The sequence below is a fragment of the Aulonocara sp. 'chitande type north' Nkhata Bay genome, linkage group LG4, assembly GCF_057382095.1.
Source record: "Aulonocara sp. 'chitande type north' Nkhata Bay isolate Kocher_YH1m ecotype deep benthic linkage group LG4, A_spYH_male_GT1.1, whole genome shotgun sequence".
In the NCBI taxonomy this organism is placed as follows: Eukaryota; Metazoa; Chordata; class Actinopteri; order Cichliformes; family Cichlidae; genus Aulonocara; species Aulonocara sp. 'chitande type north' Nkhata Bay.
In genome coordinates this window covers 23,411,157-23,420,597 of record NC_141347.1, presented here as the reverse complement: position 1 = coordinate 23,420,597, position 9,441 = coordinate 23,411,157, and positions in this window count along the sequence as shown.

The window sequence follows — 9,441 nt, the reverse complement described above, 5'->3', positions numbered from 1 at the left end:
ATAGTGATGAATGTGCGGCAAGGCCTGGGGCTTACGCGAAAACGTTCCTTTTTCAGCCTGTGTCGAAATACGGAAATATGACTGAGATTCTTCTAGCGGACAAAGGCATGAGAGTGAGTCACAGTGCAATGAAAAGCAATTCAAGTGAGAAGAGCTTGACTGAAACATGGCAGAAACAGCTACTGCTGAACTGTGGGCTACATATCACACACACACACACAGCGCACCTGCTGACTGGTGCCATATTTTGTAAGGCTGATGTTTCACTGGTATTCTCAATCACAGTTGCATCAATATAAGATAGTGTTCTCAGTGAATCAGGGACCATGCATAGAGCAATTTGATTGCAGTCCACCACAATGCTGTTATGCTATTGCAAAGCCTTTTATTACTTTCCTTTTGAGCTTTCATTGGATAAACATAGCAATAATCATAATTTATATATTTATGTTATTAACAATAAATATATTTCTGCTCATGAAATTCTTCACTGGATGTCCTGTTAATTGCACCTTGTGTCTCAAGGATGAGTTTTTAGGATAAATGTAGACGGCGTAAAGACAAACAAATGGACATGAAGGGGAAGGAAAGTGAAGCATGCGCTTGCTATGTGAAGGCAGTAAAAATATGTACAGATTATGCAAGATCAGAAGAGTGAAGTGTTCTTATGTTGGTACTGCCGTTGTTGGCATAACATAAGCTTGATGTGAAGGTGGTGTTGTTACAGGAAATGTGAGCTTTTACCGGCTTGCAGGCCGAGCAGGAGCCGGGCTTTATTCCAGGATCCACCGGTAGCAGACGGTAGGTTCTGGGGGGCTTTATTACTTTTCCCCTGAGCAGCTCACCATAATCCCCGGGCTAAGGGACATGAAAGCCCTTCTGCTTTGCACTTCCCAGCCATATACCCTGCTTATTACCGCAGGAGGGGAATGAGATAAAGAAAGGCACAACATGAAAGAGACACAGGATCAGAGAGACAGCAGCTTGGCTACCCCGTAGAATAGGGGATAAAGTCAATAAAGCAAAGATAAAAGGAGGAGCAGAGGTTTGATTGATTTTATTGTTTTTAACCTGACATGCACAGCTTTATTCACAAAAATGAGGGGAGGGCCAAAGTAAGGATTTAGAATAGCGTGTGCAGTGTAGTCGCCTTGCAAGGCAAAGAAAACAATATGTCATGCTGAGAAAAGAAGGAGGAGTGGGAAAACCCTGATGAGTAAGAGTGCAATGGGATGGGGTGGAAAAAAAAGGATGAAAAGAGGGGTTTAGGTGGGCTCAGGATGGGGGTAATCGGCACCACAGCCTGAACGGGCAGACGGGGCGACACTTAAGGGGACATGCTTTATAAGTAATACCAGAGGGACACATGGGGGTAGGTAAGGTGAGCAGAGGGCTGATGAATGAGCTTTATGTCTGTGAGTGTGTGAAAGTGTTTGAGAGAGCGAGCCTGGCAAAATGTGTGTGTGATTGTGTATGTACTAAAACAATGCAAAGGAGGTGTCTCAGTGTGAAACATGCTGCACTGGAATTTCAGCCCTCATAGAGAGCTAAGTGTCGTTCGACTACACAGGGTCAGAGTTTAGGATTCAGGGCTCATATGAGGATGCTGTTATTGATAAATTTTGAAGCTTTCGCGGCTTTCCCTTTTTTGTTTTTACTGTAAATAAATTCCACCTTTCACAGGAACCATTTTTGGTAACGTTTTTGCTACCCTGGATTCAACGCATCCTCAACTAAATCTAATAGACACAACCTCCTCCTCCAGGAATTAGCTTTTGCTTTATTCCTTAACAGATTACAGATTGTTTAACTTTTGCTTCATTACTCTCTTCCCTCCTCCATCCTCCCCTTTCCTTTTCCCCTCATCGTAGCCCTGTTATGTTTCTTCTCTGAGCCCCAACCTGTGGCCTCTGGGTTTTGAGGAAAGGCAGAGGTGGGCTTTGAAGATGGCGACAGCCAAAGTTTGTCCAGGGCCATGGCCATGAATGCCCGCCTTTGTTGTGCGCCACTCTCTCACGTCTTCATATCCTCCCCCTCCTACACTCCTTACCCTCCCTCTGTCCCCCCGCAAACTTACATGGACACGCTCATGCCCTCACTGGGGCCCTCTTTGCACAAATGACCCTGCTAATTATGTATTTAAGGTATTTGGCTCCTGTGAAAACAGCTTTGGGTTAGCGGTGGAAGGTGGTGGGGGTGGTTGAAGAAAGGAGGGTGTATAAGGACGTGGTGTGGTCCATGGTCTCATGGCTATCATTACTGCCCAGCGTTGAATGTAAACACTGGATTAGGGCAGCAAGGGGTGATTCAGGAGAAGGGCGGTTGAGGTGGCAGTGGTCGCCTTGCGCTTCAAGCGTTCTGTGCTCTGGTTTCACCCCTGGGTGACAGTCCCTCAGAAACCTTTCTCTCATGCACACACTGCTTACCTCAGACAGGTAATGATTTATTAGCAACACGGGAGAGGCAATGCAGTGCGTAAACATCATGGGCCTTCTTTTTTTCTCTTTCCTTCTGATATTATCTGTTTTTACAAATTGTTTTAGGAGTTTTTTAAAATATTCATCATCACATTTCTCATAAAAATCTTTGATATATGAACATCCCTTTTATTTTTATTCAACTCATTACAGTGACCTGAACAGATCCCTGAAGGTCCTTTATATTGTAAGGTAAAGAGCCCACAATAATAGAGAGAAAACCACAACAATCAAAATACCCTTTTTGAGCAAGCACTTGGTGACAGTAGGAAGGAAAAACTCCCTTATAACAGGAATAAACCTCTGGCAGAACCAGGCTCAGGTAGGGGCAGTCATCTGCTGGGTCTAGTTGGGGGTGATGGGAGGACAAAAGACATACTGTGGAAGAGAGCCAGAGATGAATATTATTTCCCTTACAATTAATATTGATGGAATATGGTGTGGACTGATTCTTATATAGCGCTTTTCTACTCTCAAAGTGACAACATTCCACGTTCAGCCCTTTCTTCTAAGCTTTTAGTGCATACACATTTATACACCAATAGATCCATCAGAGAGCAACTTGGGGTTAGTATCTTGCCCAAGGACACTTGGCATGCAGACTGGAGGAGCCAGGAATTGAACCACTAACCTTCCGATCAGATGGCCTGTTCTACCTCCTGAGCTACAGCCATCCCATTTGAAAGTAGCATAGCTACAGCTCTGTTACTTTCAAATTTAGTCAGCTTTTGTTTACATTTCTGTAGAATGTTACCTTCAAAGCAACTTAAGTAGTTGATTGACCTATTGCAGCGTCTAAGAATAATAATCACAGATTCCATTTATGCAAATCCTCCCTTTAGTATGGAGATTCAACACTTTCAATGCATTCAGTGCATTTTTGATATAAGTTTAACACCAAGTCACCCAAAAGTGAGATGTAATAGTAAAACAGACTTTACAAGCCAATATAAGGCATAAACTGATACATATCAATTAATAGCAATAAATTAATAATTAATACAGACTGCTGCTGGACTCTTGACAGGTAACACCCTTCTGACTTCCTGTCACCTGGAGCTGTACTGTTAATAAACACTGAAGCCCAATTCGACCAGAATAGAAATAGAAATCGTTAACAAACTGAAATAAAAAGCACCTCTTTTGCCGGCAACTATACCAGCAGACTAATGGCTCAGAAAGCTAAAAGTAGCTGATAATCTCTAGTGATTTAAGCCACATTAGCTAATGTTTTTGATGCTTTTTAGAGAACAAATAAAAATAAGCAGACACTTTGCAAGCCACAGCGACGTCTCTGCATTATCAGAACAGTTTGCATGTTTGCTATGTTTCATTTGAAGTTTGTTTTAAATCTGATTTGTGTCATGAAATTGCCCCTTTATCTTCTCTCTGCCACAGCAACACAAGTCTCATTTAGGCGATTAATGACATGCCATGCTGCTGAAGACATTATTATTTCAACTACTATTAATACTGTTATTTAATACTGTTATTTTTAGGGGTACTGTGATGAAATTTATGGGATGCTTAAGCATCCCCAAAAGGGTCTAACTTGCCTATGACTCAGTGCATTATTGGAAGCCTAGACCTATTGCAGTCTAACTCAGGGAAGGTTCAGGGTCACTTTGTCCAGCTCTAACTATAAACTTTATCAAAAAAGAAGAGAGGGTGTCTGTCTGTCTCCCGAATCCTGGAAGCTGGTTCCACCGAAAAGGATCCTGAAAGCTGAAGGCTGTATGATTTTAAATACCCTAGGAACCAGCAGTCTGGGAGCAAAGTGTTCTATTGGGGTGATATGGTATTCTGAGGTCCTTGAGATAAGATGGGATCTGATTATTCAAGGCCGTTTTGTTATGAAAGGATATGAACCTGATGGTAAAGTGCGAACAGCAGAAACAACTGTTAGACATGCTAACACAACACTGACAGCAGTGAACTCAGAATGATGTTAAAGCTGAGTGTGTACTGATCCCAGCCAAGAGAGAAAACTCAGAAAGAAGATGGTTGCAGAGGATCCTTCTTTCCTGCACCCATCTTCTTACCTTTATACTTCCCCTTTGCTAAAATGCTTTGTCAGACTCTCACCGTCTGGGCTACAGCAAAGGAAAAGTCTTTGGAGGTGTAAGCAGCTTCTGAAGAACTCTGAAACCGGATCGTTGTAACTCCCCCAAAGGGAGAGAGGGTGGCTGACTGATGGTGCTGATAAACTGGAGGTGGACCATAGCTTGCATGGTCACTCAGTTGGAAAATGCTGAAACAGGACCCATCTCAAAAGTTTTGAAGTAACTTGTTTTGAAGTAATCACAATTCTGACAAAAGAACCAAAAGACACAAGCATGAAAGGTATGAAGTTAGGGACACTGATTTACTTTCTCTTCCTCTGACTCAGATAGACCTATACCTCTTTTAACTGCTTAAGCTGGGGTTGAATGAAAAGCCTGGATATCTTCACAGTCTTATCGGTTAACATGCAACTTGTTTTCTTAACACTATCTTACAGAAGTGATCATGGCAGGGTCTGCATCAGGTCTTGTTAAACTGAGGAAGGGAAGAAGCAAGAGAAGCAGGGAGTAAATGAGACCATCGCAGAGGTCCTCCTGAGAGTATAGAGGTCTCCAGAGGGAGATAAGTCACGCCCGAATGGGAGCGGAAGTTTGCATGTGTTGTAATTACAAAGGAAGATGCCTGGAGTCACTGATTCTACTGTATATGTGTTTGTGAGAGAGGTCGAGTGTGTGAGCATGCACGTTTTCCGATGGGAGCGCAGCTAGGAAAGCCAGTTTCCCTTTGCACATCAAATAAATCAAAAGTCTACAATTAGAAAGAAGGAGAGAGCAGTGTTTGGTTTTGTGGGAAGAGAGGAAGAAAGCTCGGAATGTGTCACTGCTATTGAGGAATGAGGACTTAGTGCGCGCGTGTGTGTTTGTGCGCACGTTTGTGTGTGCACAATTATATGTGTGAGGTCGGGAGTAGCCGGCCCAGCCAACATTCTTGGGCCGGCAGTGTTATTAACTGCGGTGTAACCATTATCAGCATTTTCTTTGATCTAACCACCATCAGGGGAGTAGTGGACTCAGATGAACCTGGCTTCTTTCAGTTTTTCCTCTCAGAGATTTTTGTCTTTATTGACATGATGAAGTTCAGGGTGTTCTTTTCCCTTCATATTTTAAACCGAGGGCTTGTATGCCGAGAGCAAACTTCATTAGGATGTTGACTAAATGACATTTGATAGCTCACAGCCTCTTAATGAAAGGTGCTCAACTTTTTTGGCACATAAATCTAATATTTTAGGAGTGTAGTCCACACATGCACACACACAGGGCTCTCTTATCTCTAAAGGAAAACTATTGTCAATAGACTGCGGAGGCACACACACACACACACACAATGAATTTGTTGTGCTGATGCAAAGAAAAAAAAAGCTCTGTTCAACATTAATGTTGGACTCTGGACTTTGGTATGTGTGCTCCTGCAGTTTACATACAGATTGTGGGGCTGAAGGAGGAGCCAGCCTCGTACCTCTCTGATGAGGGTGTGATGAGCGCATCACAACAGACCTCCCACTGTTCACCCGAGCTGGCAGGTGGCAGACGCACCTGGCGCTCACGTGAAGATGAACACGCATTTTATATTTTGTCTTGTCCTTGCAGGTGTCGCTTATAACTAGAGATGGCACGATACCACTTTTTTATGTCCGATACCGATACCGATATCATAAATTTGGATATCTGCCGATACCGATATGAATCCGATATAGTGTTTTTTAATCAACAAAACTGTTTTTTAAAATATCTTGCTGCATTTTGCAAGTCTGCAAGTTCATACTCAAGTTTAAAACAACAACTACACTAAAGCTATTCTGTTATACCTGTATGCAAAAAAAATATTTCATAGTTCAGCAATACTGATCAATCTAAAAAACTTAGACCTACACCATCCTCCCTATTCTGGTATTTTAAAGAGTACTTAGCGTAAATATTAAGCAACCTAACTAATAGGGTTCCAACTCCCAGCAACAACAAAAATAAATAAATAAAAAATAGGGAACCACCCCTCACGCTCCACCTCATGATGCTTAATCGACGTAATCAACCTTAATTTGATGCAGTGTGAAAAAAAATGCACAGAAATCAATTATTTTTCAAGAAATATTAAATAGATTCAACATCTTTCTTCAACAAAATTGCAGACTGCACAGATGGTACCTTCCCAAAGGAAAAAGTACTATAGCTTACTAGGGTATATATATTAGACTTAATAGTCACTATATACAGTAATTGACTTCTATTCATTTTACATCAAATTAAAACTTTGTGTGTCAGATAATTATTTATTAAAAGCTCGACATTTTAAATGAGAATAAGAAAGAAAAGTATGTCTTTGTGCCCCCTTTTCCCTGTTAATGCCCTATCGGCCCCCCTGGTTAAACTTTGCTAGATCCGCCCCTGCACAGTTACCAGCGTCAGCTACATAGAAAAAGATCCTCGAGTAGAAAGTAATATTAAATAAATTCTAACAACAGCTTATCAAGCTTAAACGTGCTGCTGTTGTTCAGCCGCTGGTTTCCTCTTTCTGGTGCAAAGTGGGCCAAAAACAAAGAAGAGACACGGACTCGCGACAGAAAAGCTGATCAGCTGATCGTTAAGCAGTTTCACGACTGAAGTAGCAGCCGGAGAGCGAGAGGCAGTCGCTCGTTAAGCTTAACGCAGGAATGCTTTACAAACATTCAGAGATGGACTTACACACTTGCTTTACTTCTCTCGGGGATAACTTTGTCGGAGATGAAATGCCAGGTTGCTAGCGAAGCTCCAAATGCTATCCAGACCACCGACAGGTCCCGCATGCCACAGCCGCTCTATCACGTGATGCATACTGCTCCAACGTGCTAACGTTCTGAGGTGAGTTACGGCGTGTTGCAAGTTTTGTGAGGTGCTTTCGTGATATTTAATGGATCGGATTACATTTTTTATTTTTCTCCGATATCCGATCCAGTCATTTAGGTCAGTATCGGACCGATACCGATACGTAATATCGGATCGGTCCATCTCTACTTATAACATCAATTAAATGCAAGCTGCAGCACTGAGGCAGGATACAAAACACAGAGTAGGACATAACAGAGATCATGTCTGGCCAATATTCACTTCATTTTAGGTGTTTGAGCAGTTGCTGTGACTACTGCGTTCTGCACTCGGTAATTTGGCTTGGGTCTGAGCCAATAAACTCTGATAGGCTTTTCCCCCCTTCTAAAATTAGCTGTCTGCTGCAACCAAAACATTGAGAAGCAAAGGAGTAAGCTTGCAGGCTACCTATTATTTTTCTGGCACTGATCTCTGTCCTTAACCACAAAATTTGGACTTACTCAGCTGAATTCCTTCTAGGAAACAGCTATCACTAAAGACAACACACAACTGACTGAATCCCCAAAAGAGACAGCCATTATTGGTGCTATGGTACACCTAGTACTACAACTACTACATTCATGTTTTATATGTAAAAACTGAATATATTTATAGATATTTCTTTTACTTTTTAAAACTTTGAACTCATCACTTTTCTACCGTCAAATGGACTGCAACTTAAGAAAACACCAGCAAAAAGAAAAAAAAACACACAGTGGAAGTTGAAGAAAATGTAAAGGAAGCAGAGAAATCACATAAAACCAATTGGAAGTGTTTTTGGGGACACAATAAAGTGAAGCAACAGCTGTGGATGTGTTGGAAAGCTAAACATGCGAATTGGACACATGCTTAAAAGGAGAGGGGGATTCAACAATGTAGTGCTAGAGAAAAAGATACAAGACAATGTGTTTTTTTTAAACCGCATGATTCATTTAATAGATGTTTGCTATTAGCTGTTATCTGTTAGCTTGTCACTTCCTTAGCTGGTCCGTCACCTTATTGTGCCCCAAAAAACATTTCAGCTGTGTTTGGCGTGTTTTGGTGTGTTTTGGTGAGTATTTGTGTATCTCTCTTCTGTTTTATTCTACTTCTGTGTACTTTTGCGACATTTTTTCTTTAGCTGTAGTTTAATTTGCCCTCTTGGCAACCATAGTAGTGAGATTTTTAAGATGTCAGCTTCTTCCGGTGGCGGTGTAACGCATTTTCAAGGGTTAATTTCCATCCATCAATTCATCCATTCATGATCCAATTCTGGAACCTATTTCAGCTGTCATAGGGCGACAGGAAGAGTATACTGTGGACAGTCACCACCATTCACAGTCACGTTCACATTTATTGGCAATTTAGACTCACCAGTTAACCAAACCCTACTAACTGTATGTCTTTGGATTGTCAGAGAAAGCCAGGGTTCTGGAGAGAACCCACATAGACATTCAGAAACAGAACAGAAGTGGTTTTATCAGATGGTGGATGCAAAGCAAATGGTTTGCATCCTATTGATTTGGTGTGTTACACTTTTCCTTGAATGACACAGAGAAAAACTCCCAATCTTAAATAAGGAAGTCAAATTCCAGTTTCACTGTTATTCAAAACAATCTCGAGTGTTCGGGAATACTACTAATACTCTAACAACATCTGTCTTGTGAAAAACATTTGTGAACTGCTCTGCTGGCTTTCAACTTCCTGTTACATCCACTTAAAGGCTGCGAGGGTATTTTTCTGAACCCCCCCCCATGACATGACCGTCTTTGATGTGAGGTGAGGCTGAAAGTCAGGGTTCTGAGTGGAAGCTGTTTGACAGAGTGGCTTCTGAGGGAAGGTCATGACAGTGGGGGGGAAGCAGGAGTGAGTGATGGAGAGATGGCGGCAGAGAGGAAGGACTGTGTAGGGATCTCTGACAGCATGTTAACATTGCCCGCTCTCAGACTTCACAGCACCCCATTTGTTCTCTTTGTCTTGCAAAGGAGCAAATACCTTTTTGTTTCGCCTTCTCTCTAAAGCTTCTCATCTCTGCGGCGTCCTTTTAACGTTCTTTTTATATAACATGAGGGTTTCTCTGTATT